Source organism: Xiphophorus couchianus, chromosome 8 (genome assembly GCF_001444195.1).
Source record: "Xiphophorus couchianus chromosome 8, X_couchianus-1.0, whole genome shotgun sequence".
Classification (NCBI taxonomy): Eukaryota; Metazoa; Chordata; class Actinopteri; order Cyprinodontiformes; family Poeciliidae; genus Xiphophorus; species Xiphophorus couchianus.
The window spans coordinates 12,828,829-12,854,650 of record NC_040235.1 but is presented as its reverse complement, the minus strand read 5'-3'; the positions used below and the strand labels follow the sequence as shown (position 1 = coordinate 12,854,650).

At 36.2% G+C, this 25,822-nt stretch overlaps 1 protein-coding gene across 2 annotated transcripts in view; it reads right to left on the bottom strand.

Moving 5' to 3' along the window:
* cntfr (ciliary neurotrophic factor receptor) overlaps positions 1-25,822 on the bottom strand; it is a 246,203-nt gene that overhangs the window by 85,358 nt on the left and 135,023 nt on the right. The window lies entirely within an intron of this gene.

Sequence of the window (25,822 nt, the reverse complement as noted above, 5' to 3'; positions counted from 1 at the left end):
AAAGTAATAAATTGTGGTGGGACATCATAAGGTCAGCTCACCCCTTGAATATGTATAAAACTTGAGATATGTGTATGTGTATCTATGTTATAAAATAACCGAAAGCCATGAGGGCAGCTGAATGTGAGGTAAATTAGAGGAAAATGTCCCTTTGATGCAGCAAATGAAATGCTGATAAATAAGCTTCCCATCAGACAGCTGCATCTAAATTTGTAGCCTGTGTTGTTAGACTATGTGATAAAAATGTGTGACGTGCAATCACAGTTTCTTTTGATGCAATTGACAAGTTTTCGAGAATTCAAAAGGAGACTTGACATTAATCAACACTATTGGATGAGCCTGTCCAATCCTGTGAGATGGTTTGCAGCTCAAAATGCACATGTGTAGAAGACACATTCAGTTTCTAATTTAAGATTGTGGCTAACAGTAATATTTTTCTCAAAACACAATAAATTACAGTCTTTAATCTCGCTCCATTCCTCAATCCATCCTAAACCAAAGTGTGAATGCAACCATGCTGCATTAAGGATGGTTTTCTTCAGATCACCTGCAATGGTGACCTGGGACAATTTTATCTGGTTTAGGCAGTTTCCATTTTGGGAAACATCAAAGGACCACCCACTGACATTACTCCCCTAAAGTGCCCCACACTTCAGCACAAAAGATCCACTGTGTCTTACAGGCACCAACCAATGCATTACTTTTGATGTGATGCTCTCCAGATGTGCTCTCCCATTATAGTGAAGTCTATCCACCCTTTAGAGAAAGCTCATTTTAGCTGCTTGTAACTATGAACAATGGAAGAGATCTCCAAATCTTTACCCTTGCAGAAACAATGGAGATCTTGTTAGATTGGTTCCCGGTCCACATGTGCTTTGTGGAGCAGGATGGTGGCCGTGTCTTGAAAGGTACTCTGTAGGTGCTGCTTTCGAAGAATAGAATACAAAGAATACCTCTGAAAGGCTCTCTGGGCTCTTTTATGCCAAAGCAATAGCCATGTCCATAATTTCAACACTAAGAATATTCACAGTGCTAGCTGGAATCTGCTAGAGAGTCCAGTCTGCGCCATATTTATCTGAAAGGCCCATTGAGAAAACCTCAAGATGTAGTTTGAGAGAGGAGGGTCCCTGGTTTTGCAGCTGACGGGGATGTTGCTGGATATCAGATCAGCCCCATTTTCTTTGGGACCAGTAAATAGGTAGACTGCAACCCTCTAGCTGTATATCAGTTGCTGAGGTATTTTCTGGTGGGAGCTTCAAGTTTGGAGTGTTTAGCTAGTGGAGTGACAGGGATGCTTCTTAGGACTATCTGGTTCTTGTAAAATCAAAGCATGAGGTAAGGTTTTTGGCACGGTATGTCTATATTCTCAACAAAAAGCAACAGCATGTTCCTAATGAAGTTTGGCCTTCGCCAGGGCCAGCCCTCTTCAATAACACCATTTGTAGTGTTTATGAACAAGATTTTAAGCGACAGGCATGGAGAGTGTTTGTTTTGGAATCTCAACATATAACATCTTTTAGCTTCTTGGCTATTTTAAAATGAAGTTGTTATGTGGTGGAATTGGCCCTCAATGTGGACTGTAGGTGTTCACATACAAGTGTGAAGTAGATAGGATGATCTTTAGTTCTTCCAAGTCTGAAATCATTGTTCCAAACAATAAAAAAGTGGACTGCTCCTTTCACTTTCTGTCTCAAGCATAGGAGTTCAACTATCTAAAAAAAAGAACATAATTTTTAATTAGTAAATATGATTTGAACCCTGCCCTGTGATTGATGATGTGTACCCAACCTCCCATCACTTGAATGCTGGAGATAGGCAACAACCCTCGACAAACCAACAAGGATTAAGTGGGTTTAGATGATGGATGGGTGCCCTTGATCCCCCCTTGCCTGTCTTTTATTTAGTAGAAAACTGAAACGTATGTTGTTGTTTTTTTAATTGCAAATGTGTATGAGATAAAAATAAAGTAGTTTGTAATACACTGTATGAGTATTTTAAACAACATCTGTCTCCTGGAAATGCTTGGCCTTCTTATTTCTTTTTTCCTTCAACTCTTTAAGTAGCTGGCATTAGATCGAGGGTGAGGTGGCAAAAAACTGAACAGCAAATATGACTCTTACACTATGTTCAAAATATGGTTGCCCTAAACCTCTCAAATCCTCTTATCAGAAACACGCAGAGAATCAAGCTACACGTTATGCTGTGCAAACAACTGCATGCCAAGTTATTTATAACTGTGACGGTGCACTGTCATCTGTGTGAAGTTTAATTTGCCTTTTTATGGTGTACTTGGGTTTATTGAAGCTATTTCAGAATATTGTTATTTTAGCCAAATGTCTCTTTAAGAATCTGCACACTAATTTGTTATCTTCAAAATGCCAATCCCGCTACAATGATAATAGATAATATTTTGGATGTCTGTAGAGAAGCACATAGTCCTTACTCCCCTTTATTAGAAACAAAAGCATAAGACAAAAGTCAAAAGTCTAACAGCAAAAAAATAAATTACAAAAACAATCTCACCTTGTCTGAAAAATGCATTTCCCTCTCAAGTAAAAAATTCATTCAGACAAAGGAACAAAACAGAGTTAAAGAAAAATCATTCTGCTGTCAAGTTAAATAAACAATTTTTACCCGGCATTAAACACACTTAAAACAACTGCCGTTTTTTTTCTTTCTTGTGCTTGTGCTATTACAAAGAAATAAATCTCCTGTAAACATATCTAAGGCATTGGTATTTAAGGAATTCAGAGGCTTTGTGTTCAGCTTTGCTCATTATTTGGAAATGATGACAGCAAACAAAGTACTGTGGCACCATTTCAAGGTGTCTGAACCTTAATTGCATTTTTAATAAACTCCTTGGCATGTGTAAATGTACGTGCATTTTTATGGGTGCAAATTACAGTATACACACAGTTCATGTGTGTTTGCGTGCTTCTTTGCTTTTGCTAAAGGGTAATTTGCAGCCTCACAGTTGCATCAATTCAGATGCAGATGCATAGTGCACACTCGCACACAGAGACACACGCACAAACTCATGGATGGCCAGATGCTACATGAGCCGTATCTGGTGAACTCTAAGATACGATGATATTGAGGCTTCTAATGGCCATCATTTATCACGCGATACTAAATCACTTTAGAGATACAGAAAGATGGGGTAGGGATAGTGAAGGAAATAAAATGGGAAATGGGATGTAGGGGAGCAAGGGAAGTGAAAATGAACCTAAGCAGGCAAACAGAAAGTAAATGGAAAGAAGGGGATGGAAAATAAAGAATTGCCAATAAACAACTGATGAACACTAATGTTAAAGATTTCACACACAAAACCTTTGCCTTAGCTTATCTGTTGTTGCAGCTTTGTAAACATATATGGTACCCGGTTATTTTGTGATAACCCAGATTGAGGTTAAAGAAAAAAATAACTGGGTGGGCATGATATTGCTTTTGTGATAGCAGTTTTCACAAGGATATGATTCAACTTAAACATCAACACAAACTCAATGCAGGGCGTATTTGCCCATAGGAGATTAAACAGTTGTGATCTTATTTCACAACTTTTGTATTGAACTATGGATGGTGATGTATGTAAAGATAACAAAAACATTCTTTAGAAGGTTACATATTTTTATTATACTTTCACATCATTCATTTTTAGCAGCTTGGTATCTTACCTTGAGAAAAATACTTTTATGTTGCACTTGATAAAAAATTGTTTGATGTCTGGCTAAGACATCAAAATACCAAAACAAAATGTCTTATCGCTTGTCTTGAGAAAAAAAAGGTGATTCTAATTGTGACCACTTGATTTACGTGTTTTATTTACTGTCATATATCACAGAATCATGTTCAGAATTAGAACTAATCACTGTGTTGAGTGTTTTTTAAATCACTCAAATCACTGTGTTTTTCCTGTCTTTTAACACTGTTTTTAGTTGAAAGATAAACACTGGACTTTTGCTGCCATTTTCATTATTTGAAATCTTTAGATATGTGTAAAGTAAGGTAAATAAGCATTTTCCTGAAACCATTTGCTAACTTATTATTACAACATCTAGATAATTTACTAAGATGTTCTCTTTTGTTTCCCATTTTGAAAAGTGGATGGAATACACATTAAATTTATGTTGCAGCAAAAATGAGAGATTACTGATTAGCTTTCTAATCTCTCAACAAGAAAAGTAAATAAAAAATGCCTTGATCAATTCAATTTTTCTTAACATAGCAATAATAGGAACCCAGGAAGACAATAAATGTGAAGCAAGCATTTGTGGAATAAATAAATAAATATTGTAAGATATTGTTTTTGCAAAACTATTTGTAGTGCTACCAATGGTCTATGGTTCATCTTTTCAATCAAAAGTGTAACATTACCAACCATAGATAAATATTAGAAGGAATTTTTTTTTATTTTTTGTGATGGCTGGATGCTTACAAAATAATGTGAGCAAGGTTTGGTTGTTAAGTCCATGTAATGTACTGTAGTTGCAAAGCTGCATTTGATGGAGTAGGCTTAATCAAACAACAGGTAAAGCTCTCAGGTTTCAATTTTGCAGTTTTTCACAAATGATAAAACATTGATATGCTTTTTTCTTATATTTGCTAAACATTCTTTTAGAGCCCTGTGTGTTGCGACCTTGCAAGACTGAGGCCTCAGAGCTACTGATAAAATAAGCCCGCTGATAACAGGCTCGTTATCTCATCTGATCCCTGGGTCAGGCCTGAGGTTCCAGAAGCCCCTTTTTGCGCTTGATAATGTATTTTTTTCTCTTCTGCATTAAAACCACAGACAACAACCTTGCTTCGTTTTGTCACATTAACACCGTAAACTCTTGTATTTCATAATTGTATTTCTTTGGAATGTTATGTGATGGTTCAACACAAAATTTGATGAAGTCATGATGTGTAAGGACAATGAAACAGTTTTCAATGTTTTATTGTTGTTGTTTTTTTTAACAAATAAAACTATAACATCCATGGCATGCCTTTGTATATTGCAGAGTTACAGTTTTTGCTGAAATAAGATCCCTTGCTTTATATTAAAACTAATCTTCGCAAATCTACAGAAATTGTCTATTTTTATTTTACATGTTTTTTTTCTCAGGTCTGGGCTTTGATTGGAACACAATAACATATGATTATGCCTCATACATATCATTTAATATTTTCTCTGGCTGTATGTCTAGGATTGGTGCCCTACTGTTAGATGATCATCTGCCTGGTCTCCAGCATTTTGTGTGTGTGGCAGGCATTTTTTCAGGATTGTCCTGTATTTACCTCCATATATCATGATATGCATCAACTCTTATCAGCTTCTTTGTCCCTCCTGAAAATAAGCATTCCTTGGCATGATACTGCTATTACAATATTTCACATTGGGAATGATGTGTTCATTGTGATTAGTAGTGTTAGTTTTTCACCAAACAGCATGTTGCATGCAAGCCTACAAATCACTTCGGTCTCATCTCACCAGGGAACTTTCTTTGAAATGTTTGCTGTTCATCTACATCACTTTTTGGATATTGGAAATAGAACTTCATTTGAATTTCTTTCAATAGATTCTTTCTTCCTGCAACTGATCCTACAAGGCCAGATTTGTGGTAGCTGTTGATTATATTTGGCTCCTCAGGGCTATCATTTTGCTGGACAGCCATGTTTTAGTAGAATTTATGTGCTATAATTTATTTATTTTTTTATTTTTGGAAGGGTTTTAAGTCTTCAATTTTGCTTTCAAGCACAGTCATAAATGAAATAAATCACTCCAGCCCACTTTTTAACAGTATAAATGAAAATACATTACAATACGATTTTTTAATGGACACTGGCTGACGCTGTAGTTTTTTTTTTAACAGCACAGAAGAAAGGTTTTTGAGTATGTGGAAAAACCAAATGTTGCACCCATGTCATTAGTTGTTTAGATAGTCGGACACACCCTGTATCTAACCCTTCAAAAACATTGAGCCAAAACACACCAGCCTTGAATGCGATCCAACAACCAAAAAGCACACATCTGGATGGGTTCCTTCAGAGTGACTAACTTCAGTGTGTGTGAGTGAGCACATCACATAACCGCTGTGTGAAGGCTAAATGACAGGTTTTGATCCCGCTGAGGAACATTCCCAGGTCAGATTATGTACAGATCAAATTTTGAGAGGGGTTTATGGATGACCAGAAGTTTCTTTATGTTTTGGCATTAACCCTTTATGAGAGAGAAATGTCATCACCAGTGCACAAATGTTCTTTTTAAAATAAAAGCATTACTTAACTGTGACATTTACTTTCTAAACATTTTGTGCTTTACATTGATTGTTGTCTGTGGAGCCAATATGCACTCAATGCATTTAGTAAAAGAAAAGTACTAAAGAAAGGGACCTTTAGAGCAAGAAATTAAAATTAAAATTAATCTGGGAACACAAATTTATCCTTTGAATTGGAAGTCAATCTCTATCTCTTTTCAACACAAATTTAACGACTTATCTCCTTGTGAAGTAGTTTCGCCTTTCTAACAAAACTAAGGTCATGTGGAATGAGGAATGGGTGGTAATGGGAACAAACATAAAGTGATTCCTCAAGGGCTGCACTTTCAGTTAATGAGTAAAGACACAGACTGAATGTCAACCTGAAAGGACTAAGAGGGCCCTTAACCCACTGGAGAGAAGACGCTGATAAGAGCAGGAGCAGAGCAACAATCACTACAAGCGAGTGAGACAGAGCCTGCAGAGCACAGCATCTAACTCAGTACTCTAGTAGGACTCATTACTACCTTGTAGTTGGATTTTTGTTTTCACTTCATTCGTTGCTATAAAGTCAGATACTTTAACAGAGGGTGTCCAAATTTAGTCTTTGAGGGCTGGTATCCTGCATGTTTTAGTTATTTCCCTGGTTCCCTGGAATCCCGTATTAGTAGATAAGATGCTCTACACCTTTGCAAGAGACTGTTGTTAAGTTTGATGATGTTCTTCTCAGATGGCCATTTCAATCCAAGTCTGCAAAGAGTAAAGTAAACTTTTGGTTCTCATGATCGTTGAGCAAATGTATCATTTGTGCAATAATCCCAAAGAAAATTGCTTGAAAATAAATTTAGTTGATATTTTAGGCAATATAATTTAACATCCTAACACAAATGTTATTTTTGTTTTTATTTCATTGACAAACAGCAACAAGGTATTGGTTTCCTGTGAGTACATAGATGTTTAATATCTGCTAATATAGTCATACATCTAATAGATACAGGTACAGAACATTTTAATTAATAACAAGTGCACAGCATTTCACCATCACTTTAAAGCAGATAAGATCTGCCTTTGAGGAGTAGGTTTAGCCTAAACAACTTTGAAAGAGAGTTACAGCCAGGCTGAACAGTTACCGTGTTCAAACAGAGTTTTAGTAGCCATTAAACCAACGATCAGATGAATAATGACATCCTGCATCATATTACCCCTGCAGCCTTCAGCCTGTGACACCAGTATGTATTCAAATAAATCATGTTCCATTTACACATGGGGCCATTAATCCCAGTTTAATGGATTGGCTTTTGCATCTGATTTCAGTTTCAATAGCCTGTAAAACCCTTTACCTTTAAGTAGAGAAGAGAAACAAATGTTCTTTGAAAGGCTAAATCTCATGTGTTTTGAAAGGCACATATTGCCCTTGACATTGCTAGATTGTGAATTGGATAACCCGCCACTCCCCAGCTTCCTGTATCCAAAGGATTATTTAAAGATATGGAAAATTGTTATGTAGAAGTCTCAGATGAATAATTCAGTTATGTTCAAACTGCAATGGACAGCAAGTCTCTCCTGAAATGTGTCCCGAACCTGGAAACGAGTCTGACCACTGAGATTGAATTCTGTAATGACACAAGCGGGGAGATCTAATAAGCTTTCTAATACCTTTTCTAAAAGGGTATTTGATGCTGGAGGTGTTTGATGTTGGGCCATCATTAACCCGGAGGTCAGAGGTTTATGACAGGAAGGAGAAAGAAAGAATTTGCTGCACTTGGTTGCATAATTTAAAATGGTCAAAGTAACAAAAGAGACTTTAAGAAATCCCAATTATCTTACAAAGGACATCAAGGAGAGGCTAAAACTAAATCACTGCCTATTAAACATTTTTCATTATAGTTATTTTTGGTAGCCCAGATTATAGCGAGCAACCTTTTTGTTTGTCAGAAGTAAGCCACCATCAAGCTCACAAAGAGACACAGCATCCACACTGCAAACACTTTCTTGAAACAGCTTTGAGCAATTTGTAATGTCGGAGCTGTAATCATCTTCAATGAAAGATTATATTTCAAAGACAGATATTGGGTCTCTTCTTGTCATTGAGTCTCAAGTAAACAACAGACCCACCTATAATTAACTTTGATATCAAAAACTGCTGGAGACAGTTGCAATAACTTGCTGGTGGATGCTTTAATGTGTGTAGTCAAATATGACAAAAGACCTTCATGCCTGGAAGGCACTGTAGTTATTCCAGGAAGTATATCCACCCTTTTCCAACTAGGAAATATCCATCCACCCTGTGTAGCTTGTTATAGTTTTGATGAGGAAAGGTGATGGGGGTAGCAGTAGACATTGAAGGCGGTGGAGGGTATGTAGGAGAGTATGTAGCACCTACACACCTCTGGTCAGCAGTCAGGTAGAGAGAAAATTCACCCTGGACAGGCCTCCAGTCGAACAAAGAGCAAAATGAATACACTTGCAACAAAGAATTTGCCTAACATAACATTGGAGTCTCAAGTTAACCTTATAGCAATATTGATTTGGACTATGAAGTATGGGGATTACCAGTGCGTGCATAAGAAGAACATGTAAGCTCTATGGACTTCCAGTTCTGATTCAAACCTATTACAGGAAACAAGGCTGGATATACTCATGTACATCTGATGTTACAACTAAAATATACTTTAATTAGGATTTGACAGACCAATACAAAGTAGCACATAATTGTAAAGTGGAATGAAAAGTACATATGCTTTACAAAATGTTTAAAAGTGAGATGTGTATTATGCATTCACCCCCCAAAACACCAACTTTGGCTACAAGTACATCTGCAAGTCAATTGATATTTGTCTCTATCAGCTTTGTACATCTAGACATCTGGATACTGGTTCACTTTTTAGGGGGCAAAATAGCTCAAGACCACTCAAATGTATTGTATTAGAAAAAAAAAAAAATTGGAAAAGTCAAGAGGTGTGAACACTTTTGCAAGGATGTGTATTTATATTTACTCTATGTCGACGTACCGTCAGGGTATTCTTTTGTTTTCTGTAAGAGAGTTTTCTGTAACACTCCCAGGGAGATGGATATATATATCCATCTCCCTGGGAGTGTTACATGTCTAATTGCTGTACACTTTAATAATTTACACTTACGGGTCTCTTATGCCCATCATTAAGAAATGGAGCAATCATTCCCAGTCGCATGTCTGGCTGCGTGGAGAGGCGTGTGTATGCGTGTGTGCACATGCCATTATGTCTGTGTCTGTGTGTGCGCTGGGTCGAGTGAGCTCATACATTCTTGATAAAGTGTGTGTATACAATTAGGGAAGTTTGCTAATGTATGTTGTAGGGTTTGTGCAAGAATGAGCTAATCAGCGCATATGTCTGTGTTTATACATGTTTGTGTACATGCATGGCTCTGGTGTATGTATGTTCTGCACCTTCTCTAGCCATTAAGGTGAGTGTGCATTATTCATTGTGGCCTGACAAGATCATTATCAACAGGATGAGCAGGAGGAAATGAAGGGCTGAAGGAGGAACTGAAGAGTGTTTGTTCCTTCAGATAAAAGTCACAGCATTTCACCTTTCATCACCAATTACAGCCTAATCAAACTTTTTTTTTTTTCGCCTAGCTCTTTTTTATCTAACTACCTGAACACAAACAGTATTTGAACTCATCTTAGATCTACCTGTGGAAACTTTATAAAAGAAAATATTTTCTTTTGTGTCATCAGATCAGTTGAAATTGGCATAGCATCACAAATTCCTGAAGTAAAATCTTTTTTAACATTTTACAGTGTGTTTTTAGTTTTTGGGAGGTCAAATTGTTTTATTTGTTTGTTTTCCCAGCTTTATCGAGATTGTAGATTACCCTCTCATCTACAAATGAAATAAAAAAGATCACATATTCTTTAGAATTAATGGTGGGAAACAATAATTATAGGTGTTGGGTTTTTTATTTTGATTTAAAGGAATTAAAGAATGATAGAAGACTGTCCAAGCTCCACTGCCTGGGCAAGTTTTATTGGCCATGTGTGACTTATTGACATTTCTGTGGTGCCTGCAAATGATTGAAAAACAGTATCTAAAACGTCATGGTGATTTAGTATTAAAAGTACATAGCTCTGTGAGTTTAGTTTAAACTACTCCTAATATCATAAATATGTGACAAAGTACAAACCTCTTTGAAAAGACAGAAATAATTGCACAAAATATATTGGATGTTGAACATTGAGCATGTTCTATAAAACTACATAGTCATTTGTGCCCATTATTCATTTTTCATTTGCTGTGGTATTTCAAAACATTACCTTCAAGACTTGACTCATATTGTGGTAATGAATTGCACACCCAGAACAACAGTGCAATGTTATCATTAATTTCTGTATTCATTTCCCAAAAGTGTTTTCACACTGTCCACTATCTCTCCCTTCTTTGTATGTCAGTAATATGAAATACCATTTGGGAAATCTGCCTGAAGCAAAAGTGAAAGAGGTTAATTATTTCTTAATGAGCTTTAGAATGATAATACAACAGAGCTGCATGGGAGAGGCAGTGTTTCTTCAAATCAATGTTTTCAGATTAAAAACTACTTGATAGATGACATGGACTCAGGAGAAAAGAGATCAAATTTAGATTTCTTGCAGAAAATGGAAAAGATGAACAGGAAATAGAGACAGACATGTATTGTTATTATTAAGCCTAAAGACAACAAATACAATTAGTGTTTCATTCCGAATGCCAAACGTCCATGTTGCAATTTGCAAAAAAAGATCTCAGTGAATTCGTAGGATTACACTGGGTAAACATCTGTTGTCATCACAATGCTGGCTGTCAAAGAAACAACTCGGGCATAAACATGCTGAGTGATGGCTGCTTTTCTATCAACAAAATCCTTTTAGAGAGGACACTAAATCCAGTTCCTGGATGTGGAAAAAGAAGAGCTTTATTCCAGTGTTTCTTTCTATGCACATTCATTGTGTACCACCTGACAAAAGGAAAATCAGTATACACACAGGCATAATTTTAGTGACTTTTGTTTTTGAAGAGGCATGGGCAATTCTTGTAATTTGATCAACTGGAGTGCATATATCACAGTTTTACAGAATTGACCAAAAAATAGAAAAAATATCCAAAATTATCTAGAAAGGAGAAGTCACACTTACTGATATATTTATTATTTAAGTTATAGTCATGTTATCTGTTACATTAATTTCTGCTTATGTAGATTCTGATACAAAAACTTTCATCAAAACAGAATAATCACCTGCTAAATAAACAGCAATGCCTTTTTTCAAGTTCTATGCTCAGAATACCTTCTGGGTGTTTTGCACAACAAGCTGATAGAATGTGATTAGTTGGGCTTGTCCTGCTCTTTAACGACAAAATATTTCCCAGCATTCAGTATGTCTTTTTTATTACTAAGTAAACACTGCAGTTGCCATTTTTCGGCCAGCAAATGTCCCTCAATGTCCCCCAACTGCTGTTATACGATGCTTTCTAGAACCAGAGGAAACTCTGAACACTCTGGAACTTTCCATGCCACCTCATTAAAGAAGGGATGTCCTGTTCCAGGCCTCAAGGGTCTGGAACAGGACATTTAAAGTGTCCTGCCAACTTTCAATGTGTCTCTGCTCCAACACAACTGATTTAAATGGTCTGACTACATCAGCAGCATGTCAAAGTTCGGCAATGGCCTGCTAATGAACCATCATTTGATTCAGATGTGTTGAACCAGGGGAAGACCTATAACATGAAGGGTATTAGCCCTTGCGGACTGACTTTGGACACTACTGCATTAGAGATTTTCTAGTGAAGAAATTGGATAATGAAACTTTTTGTGGTTTTAAAATGGTAACTTTTTTTTTCTTTTAAACCTTGTAATAACTTAAGACTGGTACCTTCCCATGCCAGTTTATAAGTTAAGTGAGAAAATAACATTTTAAAGCTTATGCAAATTTCCCTTATTAAAAAAGTTTCCCTCTCCTGAGATTTTTTTTATATGCAACTTTCTGATGAGGGTAATTTGGATTGTACACAGTCTTTCTTTTCTCTCCAATTTTATTGTTAACACAAGTTTGATTTATACAGTTAATTTCAAGGTTAGCTGTTTTTAATTGAGTTTCACAGTAACAAGGTTTATTAACTTTAAAATAATTATTTTAAAAACTGCAAAATTTAAGAAGTAAATTTGAACTGCAAAGGCTCCAGGATTTTATTTCATGAATATTGTAAAAAAGTTGAGCTTCATATGGCAGGATTTAAATAAAATGTTTTATAAGCTTCAAACGTTTACTGGAAAATTACAACTATAACATCTATAAAACACACATTTTAAGGCAGAAACGTTGGCATATTTAAACGTATGTTAATGGACTACACCTAGTACTTGTTTTAGCCCCATTAACTCCTACACCAGTACTGGGTGGTGTGGAGGCAGTCAGCCTGTGTAAATTCTGAGGTTCTGCAGATGCCCAAGTTGCCTTATTGGTGACATTCAGCTTGTCTGCATTGTTGAGTCTGGTGTTTCTAATATTCCTTATGACAATACCCAGCAGATATTCAACATAGCTATCATTCAGCTTGAGAAAATGTCCTCTAAAATATCCTGGTAGACGACCATGATGACTCAGACTTTATAAAATACAGTAGATAATTCAGCTCTCCAAATCATCACTGGTTATGGGAACTTCACTCAAATTCTGGGTCAATTTATGCCCAATGAACTTTGATTTACAAGGAGAATTTTTGGCTATTGAGCAGCAGTACCATAACTTTTTTATTTGTATAATTCAAATGGCTGCTGAATAACCCTCCCAAGGCTATAAATGTATGACTGTTGCTTTACCCTTATGTTCTACTATACTTTTCAACTATATATATATATTTGGATATATGTACTCCTAAACCTTTGTGATAAACTGCAGGTTCAGTTTTAAATAACTGTAAACCAACAAAAACAACAACAGAAACAATTCTGGATATACCTGTAATCATTTGCTTAAAGCATTATCCATGTGAAACAAAAAGTACAAATATTCTTAAACTGATTATTGTCACATACGTCTATGTTGAGGTTACAATGATATTTAAGAGAACAGGAGGGAGAAACAAAATCACGGGCTAAAAAGAGAATAATGCAATGTAAATACACAGCTCCAACATGGAGTAAACATAAGATATGAAATGCCAAAATAAAATGCGTCCCACAACCTTTTTTTTTTTTTTTTTTTACAACTAGTACTACGTCAAAACTGTTATAATAACTCGAACTCTCCAACAGATAATTAGATTTGCTCTGAGTGTGTTTACTCTGTGTCCATATGTACATAGGTGCGAGCTAACTGTTTGAAGCAAATCTTTTACAAATAACTGAGATTATATCGGTTACACACATACATCATGCACACACACTTCAGAGCACCAAGCCGGCCCACATTCCTGTCCGGCCAAGACCAACATCCCTGTGTTTTTCCACAATACGAGTGGCTCATTCGACACAGGAGCTTGTGTTTGTGCGAAACTCCTTTCATCCACCCACCGCAACATATGTGCATGAGTCCGTCTGAGAACGCTTCTTTCTGGTGGTGGTGTTTGAGTGTCTGCAAGTCCAGGAGGCAGTGTTTGTTTATCCGAAACACAAGATGTCCCAGTCCCTATATGCAGTTCTGTGAAACTCTGAGATCTGTCTGATTTTTTCAGATATTTTCTGTTCAGTATATTCTGAGTCTCACAGTTGAAAGAAATTATCTCATATATCCACAGTCACAGTCCAGTCTCATAGCTGCCTTCGCTCCAGACCAACATCCTCGAAATCTCTATTAGAGCAGCAATTGTGAAGATATCAGCTGATTTTTTTTTTACTTAATGAGGGAAAACTGAGTTTAGTAAATCTACAACTTTGAGCAATTTTTTGTATTGCTGCATACAACAGTCAGGACAAGAAAAGAGATGCAACAATGCATCTAGGTAGAAAAGGAAACAGTGACAGACAAGACATAAAACAACTTTAAAAATTGAAGGAATTCAATTAGCTAACCATAAGCTGGCACCAAGAGTAAAGTTGGAATTTGCTTATTGACTTCTTATTGTTACTAAACTAAAAGTTAACAATTTTTGCACCTCTTCTGGTTAATCCTAAATGAGATAATTACTGTTTTCACGTACTACATTTTACGTCTTTGCCGCTCAATATCAAAAGTAAATTTAACTGGGATAGAAAACAAAGAATATAAAAGATGATGTCCTCAAATTCTTCTCCTGTCAAGAAGTATATGCAAAACATAATACTTAATAAAACATTGTGAAAAATGAATCCTTACAATTTTAAGTAAGACTTTTTCCATCTACTGTTAACTAAAATCTGAATGTTTTTATGACTTTATGTTTTTCTTTTGTGTTTCACAGCAGTTCCCATGTTCCTATAGGAATTTAGTCAGGATAATATATGCCTTGCCCAAGAGTGAAAACGCCAGAATATTTTCCTCTCTCTTATTTGTCATAGAGGCACAAGCAGAGTTCATTTTTGAAGCACATGTCGGAGGCATATCAGGCTGCCTGTATGTTATTATCGGTTTAATAAGTCGGGGAGTGAGTGAGGACCAATCTCCTTCAGCAGACCAGCTGCATCAAATACAAATTGCCCCAGTAGACTAAATAGAGAAGGCATTTTTATCATGAAGCATGAAATTATCTTAGAGCCTAGTCCATTACACACATGCATAGGGACATATGCAAGAAAATATGATTTATGAATATGCAAGTTGAACATACTAGGCTCCAAAGCATATCTGTTTTTTGTTTGCGAATACATTTATTTAAAGTTAGTGCATTTTTGTGTAGATACCAAATAAAAAAGTGTTTTTTTTCTAACTTCAACAAAATATGCAGTAAGTGAAATGAGGGACATTGTTAATATCTTCAAAAAATGGAAATATTTCCATGTGACACATGCCATTTGTCATGATTAATTGCCTAGGGCTGTGGCAGAATATGAAAGTAATAACGATAAATGGCATTCTGTTTTTGATTATTTTTGCTTGCCATGAAAATGTCTAAAAGTAATGAGGAAAATGTCAGACATGCATCAGAGGTTTATATTATATTTTTAGATTCATTTTTGTGGCTTTTATATCTTATTTCTGTGTGTGAAAGGTAGTTTGTGTCTAAACAGTGGAATAACCACTGAACTATAAAGTCAATAAACAGAGAGGCTTTCAGGTAGAAAACACAAATGCATTCCACATTCTACACTTATTGACTGGTGGGTGAAAGGTAAAAAAAAATCTACTATTAGCATAACAAAATCTGACACTGAAAAATTTAGAAAAAATACAACCTTTAATTGGACTATCAATATTAAGAAATAATAGTAATTTACCAAAGTCACTGGTTCAACTATTATTGTCAACCAGAACAATCCCTGTAATATAAATATAAATGATTACCTAGACATAAGATCAACCTTCTTCTGTTTTCAACATTCTCTGGAGACCGAAATGACAACGTAAACTTGTTGGGAGACCTAAAGAGTCTACCAACAGACTGTGCACAGTCTCTAGACAGTAAAAAATCTGGAGAGATTGTTCAAAAAGGAATCGTCAAAAACTCCTCTCCCTGCTTTAAACCTATGAAATGTTATCGGAGATAATAAATGCTATCCTATTGGTCAACATGGCATTGTACAAATTACGCATGGCAAGAGTGCAAATGAGCTTGGCTCACATGAGTCATTCAATCCAGTCCCCTTTGCTGCTTTCTTCAGCATTATCCCACAAGGGGGGATTTAAATGTTCATAAGATGAATATAATAGCTTTTTGTGAACTGCTTCTGGAGGGACTTGTGTAGTGTAGTATATATACAGTATATATATATGATTCATGTGAGCCAAGGTCATTAAGAAACAACCGATCACAGCCAAGAGGATGGTCTTAGCACTGTCAGTCAAGCTTATGTACACGCTGCTTAATGTGGCAATGGTGGATAGATGACTTACTTGTTAAGGGACACTGTTTATCCTCCAACATTGATGGCCATGCTAACTAGCCTGAGCAGTCTCCCATGTGGAGAATATGCTACCTGCCTTTTGCTTAGTAAAACGTAAAAGGCAGGTATTGCTCGGATTGGTTGCTTCTGACCAAGCTGTGTATTTCAGTAGATGGCTTCAGGACCACAAGGGAGAGGAGGGAAAGAAGCTTTTTTTTCTCATACATTTTTTAAATTAGATTTTGTTGTGCACTTGTTTTTCACTACCAAGGTGCAAATAAGGTTTGAGGGCAATTAAATAGCGGTATGAAGTGTGAACAGCCAGTTAAAAAATGCTCGAGTTGAAAGCATTTTGTTTCACTCAAAAGTTCCTGAGTTCTTGTTGAATATTTCTCTTCCAAAACAAATTTTATTTCTAAATGAATCAGACTAGTGAAAATGTGACATGTACGTGGCTAAAAGGGACAACAGAAGTGGACAGTTGCACGTCTAAAAGATATGTGACATTTGGATCTTTTCTGCAGACATATCCACATACACATTCACAGAGTGACCATGTTTTCATATTTGACCATTCGCAGTCGTTTGATGTCAGAGAACAAACCTGCTCAACCTCACTGCTGGACACTGAGCCAAGGGAGTAGTTTCTGGTCAAAGTCTTTTTCCCCCCTCTATCCCTCTGTCTTTCTCTCTCCAGTACACACAAATACACATGGGGATTGTAAAGGGCAGAGGCAAAGCAGAAATTTCTTTCTCACTGGGCACTAATCAAGAGGGCATAGACCTTCACCTTCTTGGCAGATGTACAAAACAAAATGGCAACCATGAGAAACCCTACTGGGAAAAGCACTACAGCACCATGTATGCCATGCAGTTATATGTGCTAGTTAATTGGTGAAAGAGAGAGATAGAGAGAGGTCAATTATGACAGAGCAAAGAAAGAAACACGTAAAAACATCAAAGAGTGACTGTAAGGAGTTTGCAGACAAAACGGTGATGTTAGCAAAATGGAGCAGAATACCAAAATGTTTGAGCAGTGCCAATTACCAGATATACTTCATGTCATTTTTTCCCCTCTGCAGAACATTTGAGTGAACTGAAGCTGGAGAAGTAAAAATTTAATTGGATTGGGAGAAAGTATTTTGGAAGCGATGCTCAAGCTGCAAAAGTTTGCTCCAATTAGTTATAATTCCCTCAAAAAAAAAAAAAAGGTTTCATTTTTGTCACAGAAATGTGTCGATTTTAGGTTGACCAACTCTCAACTTCCGTTTTATCACTCAATAATGCCACACAGCAGATGCTATATCTTTCCATTATTTGTGAAAGCATTCAAGCCTTTCGAGCTTCCCCACATTTTATCTAAAACTATAAGTTTCAGTGTATTCTGTTTATGATATTAGCTGATAGATCAACAAAAAGTACTGCATCGTTAAGAACCAAAAGGACATGGAAACAAAGATTTAAAATCTCTTAAAGGTGGTCAATACACTTGCAATTCCTTTTGTCTATCACCCCAAAATAAAATTAAAAACATTTATGTGTAAGGATTTAGTTTATACCTAAATACAACTAAGAACTTGTAGAATGACAGACACTGTACATTCAATCTTACTGAGCTATGTTGAATGTAAATTCTAATAAAAACAATATTTGGTTGACAAAGGGGGAAATACCTCTAGGGGTGTGAGTATTTCAGCAAAACACTATGATCCATATTGTTTTGGCTGACAACATGCACCACCTGTGCAGTGCATTTTCTCATCACTCTCACTTTTAGAAAAGAAAAAAGAAAAATCCTCATAAAGATCCTGGAGCCTTCTTTCTGCCTGCACCATTTCCTGTGTTAGGCTGCAGTTCTTCAAACTAAGCCCCTCTGTCTGTTGCAAAGCTTAACTCAACTTCACTTTTACCTCCACTTCGACTTCTTCCCAGCTAGACTTTTTCTTGACTCAGCTGACTTGATCATATCTCTGTTTGCAACTTCTCCTTCATACATTTTAAAGCTTACAGTGTTCTATCCTGTCGAACCTGTCTAAGTTTCTGAAAGTGAGAGAGAAAAAAAAAACTGAAGCTTGACAACCTATGTGACTATCTGACAATCTCCCTCCCTTCAACTTATCACAATGTATTCCATTTTCACAGTCTTCATTCCTAAGGTGGGCTTATTAGCAATGTAGATAATATTTAAGTTCGCATAGAATCTAATATAAATATTTTACACCTAAAAAAAAGGTATATTTGAGAGTGCCAGAAGCAGTCTTTTTAGTGCAAGGTAGGCCAACAAAACTACTTTGACAAAGATGACAAGAAAAGAAGAGAGTAATCGGTTGGATGTGACAAACTGGGGGGTGCTGTAAGAGGATTAGCAGATGAAAACGAGAGAATTGAATGAGATACACTCCGAATCGTACAGGCGGAAATTTAAGATATGAGACCTGTGCTGATGGATGTGCAGCAGGAAATGACATGAGATGAATAAGTGTGATAAATAAGAAGAGAAGATTTGGACTGATGTAAAATAATGTAATGTGTAGATTTGAATATCCGACTTCAGTCTTCTTGAGAAACATTAGCAAAACTGCAAAATTTCAAATGGTATTTTTCCCCTTCAGTTCGACTTTGCAGAAGATAAAGCCTAATCTGACTACGAATCAAGATGCATACACAACTTGAACTTGGGGCATTCCTGATGCTGGTAATGATTTTTTGCCTCAATTTCTCCTTTGGACAAAATAGCATTGAGAAAAATGAAGGAATAAACAGTCTGCCTCTCCAGATTGCTTATGATATCCAGCATATATACAGAGAAAAATACACAAACACATTCTTCTGTTCATATATATTCCAGTTTATTTTCTGGCTTCACACTGACTTTCTAAACCAGGCCCATTTCCCCAATTGTTATGGTTGTCTGTTACAATAAAATGATGAGCATTGCTGCTGTCTTGCAAGTAAAGCAGGGCATGGAGAAGAGGAAATTTAGAATATAGAGCAGAACAAGAAAAGGATGAACTGGAATAAAAGAGAGAACTGGGAAACAATGTGGGCAGGAATAAGTAGATTTTTTATTTTTTTGTGGAGTATGAGCCTAAGGACAAACATGACAAGATGTTATTGTCCCTGCCTATATGTAGTGTAACCCACATCCCATGTTGCCTCATATGCAGCCACAACATATAGTCGGCTTAAATATCCAGACAAATCTGAATTTAGATGCAGTTCTTAAGTAAAACACACAAAAAAAATCTGTTTTGCCATTTTGCTCTTTGTGAAGTATTTTTGGAGCCTGACAAGTTGATGTTCAAAAGTCGACTAAAATCTCTGAGTCAGTAACATCATAAATTCTAGCTTTCATGACTTGTTGCTAACATTTGTTTCAAAACCCTGCTCCCCTAAAATAAGATTGGAAATACATCAAGTTTCAAATTACACTTTTCTTTTCTGCTATTAGAAATGTTTACAAACATTTGGCTTCATGAAATTTGCAGTGGGAAACTGTTGGTTAAAAGTAGAAAACTTTAATGGGATTCTTGTCTACAGAATGTACACTGCTAATTGATGGCTCAGCTTAATGGGATTCTCTGGTTTTGGTTTTTAACCGCAGCTGACTTTATTCAGTGGGTCTTCATACAATAGGTACCTATCCATCTAATTCTCTGTGTTTTACAAGGGCTGCACCATTCAAGGAAAAACATAATATTGTTGATTACTTCAAAGCCAATAAGAACTGCAGTTCACCCATATTTTCATCACTTTTTCTTTTTCATGATCATGGTCACTAATATCTATATCTGCAAAAACAAAACAAAAAGAAGCATTATCTACTCATCTTTGAAAAACAATAATAACCCGTCTAAATGGCTAATAATGTTTTTGGCAAACAAAGTTTGAACACATTGGCTCTGAAAGGTTGAAACCAACCAGCTATTATATCCCAGACATCCTTCACGATTGTAGTATTGCACATGTTGAAACAAAGATGATGATTGTGATGAAAAGTATTGTGCAGCTCTAAATTGCTCTAAATCTCTTAATTTCATGCCTTTATATACTGTACATCTATAATGGATTTGACATTGTAAGACAATATTTATCCATCTGTATTTTTTTTTATCTACAGCTGCTTCTGTTGACCGAAACACAAATCAATTAGCAAATTTTGATAGATATAATTGTAGTTCTAAGGGTTTGCAAGTTCTCTATATGTTCTATTTACCAGTAATGATTTGACACTAGCTAAAGAGAGAGGAGTAATTAACCAAAAAGCTCAATAGTTCCACCAGTGACCTTACACGCGAGGCCAAATACTTCCAAGTTTAAAGAGGAAGTCCCAACAGAGCTGCATTAGTTCCTCCTCCTCCATCCCGATCTGTCTGCGAAGAGACAATTCCATTACCCTGCAATGTAGCACAGGTCCCCAGAGTGAATGGGTATGTGTGCAGGGATTACGCCAAAACAAGCCGCCCAGGAAAAGGAAACAGACACCAATTTGTGTGCATGTGCATGTATGAGTGCACATCAATTTAACAAGATAACTCACTCCTCCTTTCACTCACCCTCAAAACACAGGAATGACCACTCAGGGCTGAGCATATTTTAGCTTTGCCAATATTAAAAAAAAGAGGCATTTATTTTGACCAGTACATAATTTACTGCCATTTTACGTTTGTCCAGATGTTCCTACATGCTGGTTAACATACAACCTAAAAGCCTGACTTGGTTACACTAATTCTGTCAGAATTTCAGCAAGACGTTGTGAGAAACCTGTGGAAGAAAACCCAAAATGTTTAACCCCAGTTATATGATTTAAATCCATTCCTACTAAATGCAGAAGAAATCTATGCACACTTCTGATTTTGAAGAATATTAATAATTAAATCTATAACTTATTATTTCTGTCATTACTGAGGAGTTTAGGAAATAGAAATCATTTTTGATAACCCTCGAACAGAGGATTGGTCTGATCTAACTTCAGACAGTGAGAAAAAAGGTATACGTTTCTTTTTGTTAGATGTAAGCACATTTCTGGTTTCAACTGTATCTTTAGAATTAGAAACACTTTAGAGCCTCATGTGGTATTAAAATAGATAGCAGAAACCTCCAATAAATAAATCTGTTGCTTTCTGTCAGTTGCCTCTCTCTAAGCACCTTTGTAAGTTGAAACAAAGATCATGTTAGTTATTGCAATGCTTTGGATAAGCCTATTTTATCACATTCCTTACTTTAAGATTAAAAAAAATACATCACTGTTACAGTGGTCACTAAAAGGAAAAGAAATTCCTCATCTTCCATCAGCTGGCATGCTGAGTGACTGAGTAGCAGAATAACAATCAACGAGGTGTTAGACTTTGCAAGATTTGTCCTGCCTGGAGGGGTATAGAGGGCTATAACAATTTCACCGCTAAATGCCAGATCAGAGCATTTGTGAAAGGATGGCTTCCAGGACAGAGGAAATGGCTCCTTTAAACCCATGTATTTGTCCCCATTTTTCTTTCTCTTTTCTGCAGTTCAATTTACTGTGCAAGGCTGTTGGATTCTCAGAGATTTATAAAGTCAAATTCAGAAGAAAATAACATTTTCTCAAACTTGTATCTAAAACCCAAAGATCAATCATCTGGATAGTTTTAGGCTGAAATGTCACTGGTCCTAAGTAACAGCTCAAGATCCCTGTCAAACCATGTTTGTATGATGTAGAGTGAATTATGTGTCATTCACACCTTTATGAGCTATACAACATCATTTTGCAACATAACATTTTTACAAATCTGCCTCTTCTGAGGTTCCCTGCTTGTATTTTAGGCCTTGACCATCATTTGTTGATTCTAAGAATGTAGGTTTTACATTTTTTACAAACAACATTTTTTACTTGTTTTACAAACAAGCTCACAGTGGAAGAAATCGTATCGGCTACAGCAATTTTCTAATTATTCTACGCCAGCAGTGCGGCTATCCATGACATGTAGTCATTTTGCCCTCCAGCGTTGTCCGCATGCGCAAAATTTCTTTATGTAAACAACATCATGCAGAGGGTATATATTTGTCAATTTGATTATGATTAAGTCAGTGTCTCACCAGCTGTGAACCTAACCACACGTCACTGGTCTACAGTCACCTTTGCCCATCTTTTAGTAGAATATCTTATATTTTGAACTAGATTATGTTAAAATGCAGTCCAGATTTTTTATAAAACATCCAAATAGCCTTTCATTTTAGCACCATACTGTAAGCTAAGTTAGTCCAGTACTAACTTCAGCTTCATTAGCTCCTCATGGTAAACACTCATATTTTAATTCACTGCTCACAGTACAGGGGGCAATTATTCCCACTTGACACACTAAACAACATGAGACAGACAACTTATTTAGGACTCAACTGCCTGACCAATTTTTTACTTACATTAATTCTGCCTCCTTTGAAAGTGCTCAATATGTTTAACCAAATGTGTCATCAAAAATCACCACTGTCTACAGTAAAGGCCCCACTGATTACCACACACCTTGTGGCCCATGAATGGTAGTGTATCTATTCACATCCACACTACTACATCATCTGACATGCATGCTTACTGCCGTGTACTTTTTTGAAGCCACTCAAGCTTTGTGTGTATCTAAAGTGTCAGAGAAAATGTAAGCATCCCACAGTTTTACAAAGTGTTGAAATAATGCAAAGAGGAAGGGAAAGAGACGTTGCATCGGCATGGGAATTTTCCACAACACACAACTGCTGTCTCCTTGTGCTGACATTTTGTTGACACGGTTCATAAATTCAGCAGGCATACACAGAGAGTTAGCGGATGACGTCGCCTGTTGTTAATGTGAACCAGTGTAAACAAAAAACTAACAAATGTGGTCGCAAACTGAAGTCAGAGAACAGGAAAAGTGAAGGCAGACAGCCTGTACTTTTGCGGTATCGATCCTTTGTCTGAAATAAGATTTTATCTCAGAATTTCAAAGGAATGAAGAAAAAATATTGTAGAGATAAATAATAATAATAAAATTTAAAAAAACCTAGACAGATGGCTTTGTGGAATTCTCCAGATCACACTGCTATCTTTCAGAAACATAACAAGCCCCTGGTGTGAGTTATAAACACTGCATAAAATCAAACTATCATCATGATGGTAATCACAAGAACTGTAGCCTGCCATGACTGCGTGTCACATTCAACCTCTGGAGGTGACAGTCAATGTAATGGAAATGCAGACACCCTGCAGAGATGAATTTGGAGAACAGATAAAGAACAAACAGATTGATAAGAGTTTCTCCAGTATACAGTAACAGGATTAATGTTACTCCAGTGTGTGTCTTGAACATGTCATAAAATCAGCAACTCTTAACAAGGCAATTAAACTCAATGCCAGGCTAGACCACAAAGGTATTGTTCTCACAGAGTCATAATTGACCCCTGATGAATGGTTACACAATGAAAGTCTGTTTTTCTCTTGCATGCATAGTTTGAGACCACCAAAGTGTCATTATGATGCAGAAACACAACGCCTGGTGAAGGGAAACGCACTCATGCACAGGGCTGCACAGAGACATGTAGTACACATCTGCATTTCAGTCTTTTTCTCCATCTCTATCCACAAATTTTCTGGACTATTTATGTATTGCATCATTCACCCTGCTGACACAATCTACCATAACATAAAAATCTCATTAATTCAGTATTATTTTAGCATTTGGTAATTCATCATTGCCAATATGATTAACCAAACTGTCACGCTCCCATATAGTCTCATTCATCAAACATTTGCATGGAAATGTTACATTTAATAGCAATACTGCAGTGCAATTTTGATGGAGTTGGCTTACTATCGACTGCTGACAAACAGATGCAATCATACAGGCAGGATTTACTAATGAACTGAAGCAAGATTAACTGACCCCGTTTTTCAAAATAATTTCATACTTGTGTTGCTGTAGCTTAATTTACTTCTGTTTGTTTATACTTTAATTACTTCAGCACAAATAGGTTTAGGTCATTCATTTCCAAAGCCCCTTTGCAGTGGCTAGTAAAACATCAAAACTAAACTGGCTTTTCAAAAAAAAAAAAAAAAATCTGTCTTCACCATCAGATACTGTCAAATGTGATTTGTAGAACTGTTCAAGATAACAGAAATAAAATCAACATGGCAATAACTGCCTTTTCAGTTAGTGTTCTTATTTTAAAGTCAGCAACAGTAGCACAGCTAACCAGTATAGGAAGTTAGAAAAGATGTGATTTGTAATCAACACTAGCTTTTGCTTTTCAAGTGATGGGATTAATCATGGTCTGTATTTTTTTAATATATATTTTTAAGAGTGGGATCTATTCAGCCAGAAAACTGTTCGAAATACTTTAATTAGTACATATTTAAGTTACTATTGCTAATTCGGTTATTTAGTGATGAATAACTAACAAGATGGAAGGTTCTCTATCACAGTATAAAGCTAAAGAAAAATCACTCAACTATTGGTTTATTTACAACATGTAGTACACTCACTAATCCCTTATTAGGTACACCTTCCTATTGAACCTCCTTTTGGCTTCAGAAATGGTCCACATTGAAATCATTGCATCATGCAGTTGGTGCAGTTTTTTTCGGATCAAAGACACAAAAGTCCTGTTTTGTTAAATCTTAAAAATGTTCTTTTGGATTCAGTCGTAGTGACTGAGGAGACCACTTATGTACATTATTTTATTTACATGTTCAAGAAACCGTTTCAGATGTTATGAACTATGTGACATGGTGTATTTCCTTGGTGGAACTAGCAATCAGACACTGTGGTGAAGGGGTGGCTCTATCCTGTATCAAAGCTAATGTACCTAGGACATGGAAACAATGCACTAAGGAAACCAAAGGGTGCCAAATAAAAGTTCATTACCACCTGGCTGAACTATTGATCATGAATCAATCATGGACCACTGATCCATGATTTCATGTTGTTTATGCCATATTACATTTGGACTATTTCTAGACAATGTTCTTGTCAGTCTGTTATTGTCCTATTTTTTTATTGTATTATATGTAATCCTATCAGTTAGGAAGATCCTACCAGATGTTCCAAACTGATAGGATTACACATGGATTGCATACACTGTAATCCATGTGCTTAACATAATGACAGTATTCAGTTTCCATTATGTAATGTACACAATGGAATTCAACCATTGCAAGAATTAAAATATGCTATTCACGCAATGCAGAAGACATGTTTTCAGGGTTTTATTTCTTAGTTTTATTTTTTTTCCAAAGGAAGCTTCCACATATGACAAAGACATTTTCAATCCAACCATCCTCAACGGGGTCCTATCATTCACGAGTCAATCCCACCTCAACAGTATTACTATGCACAGACTGAGCGTATAAAACCATCCCCATCAAAATAATGGATCTCAAAGGAGGCTGCTTCCATCACACAGGCCATTCAGAAATGCTGTAAAATTGACACTTAAAGATCTTTTGTATGACTATTAAAATGGCCAGTCATAATGGCAAAAAGAATGTCATTTTAACAACTAATCATTAGAACTTGTCATCTAGTATTAGGCCCAACACTAAGGAATGCCATGGAAATTCCTGTTTAATACTAACGTACCAAATATGAAAGATTATTCAAATGTTAAAACAT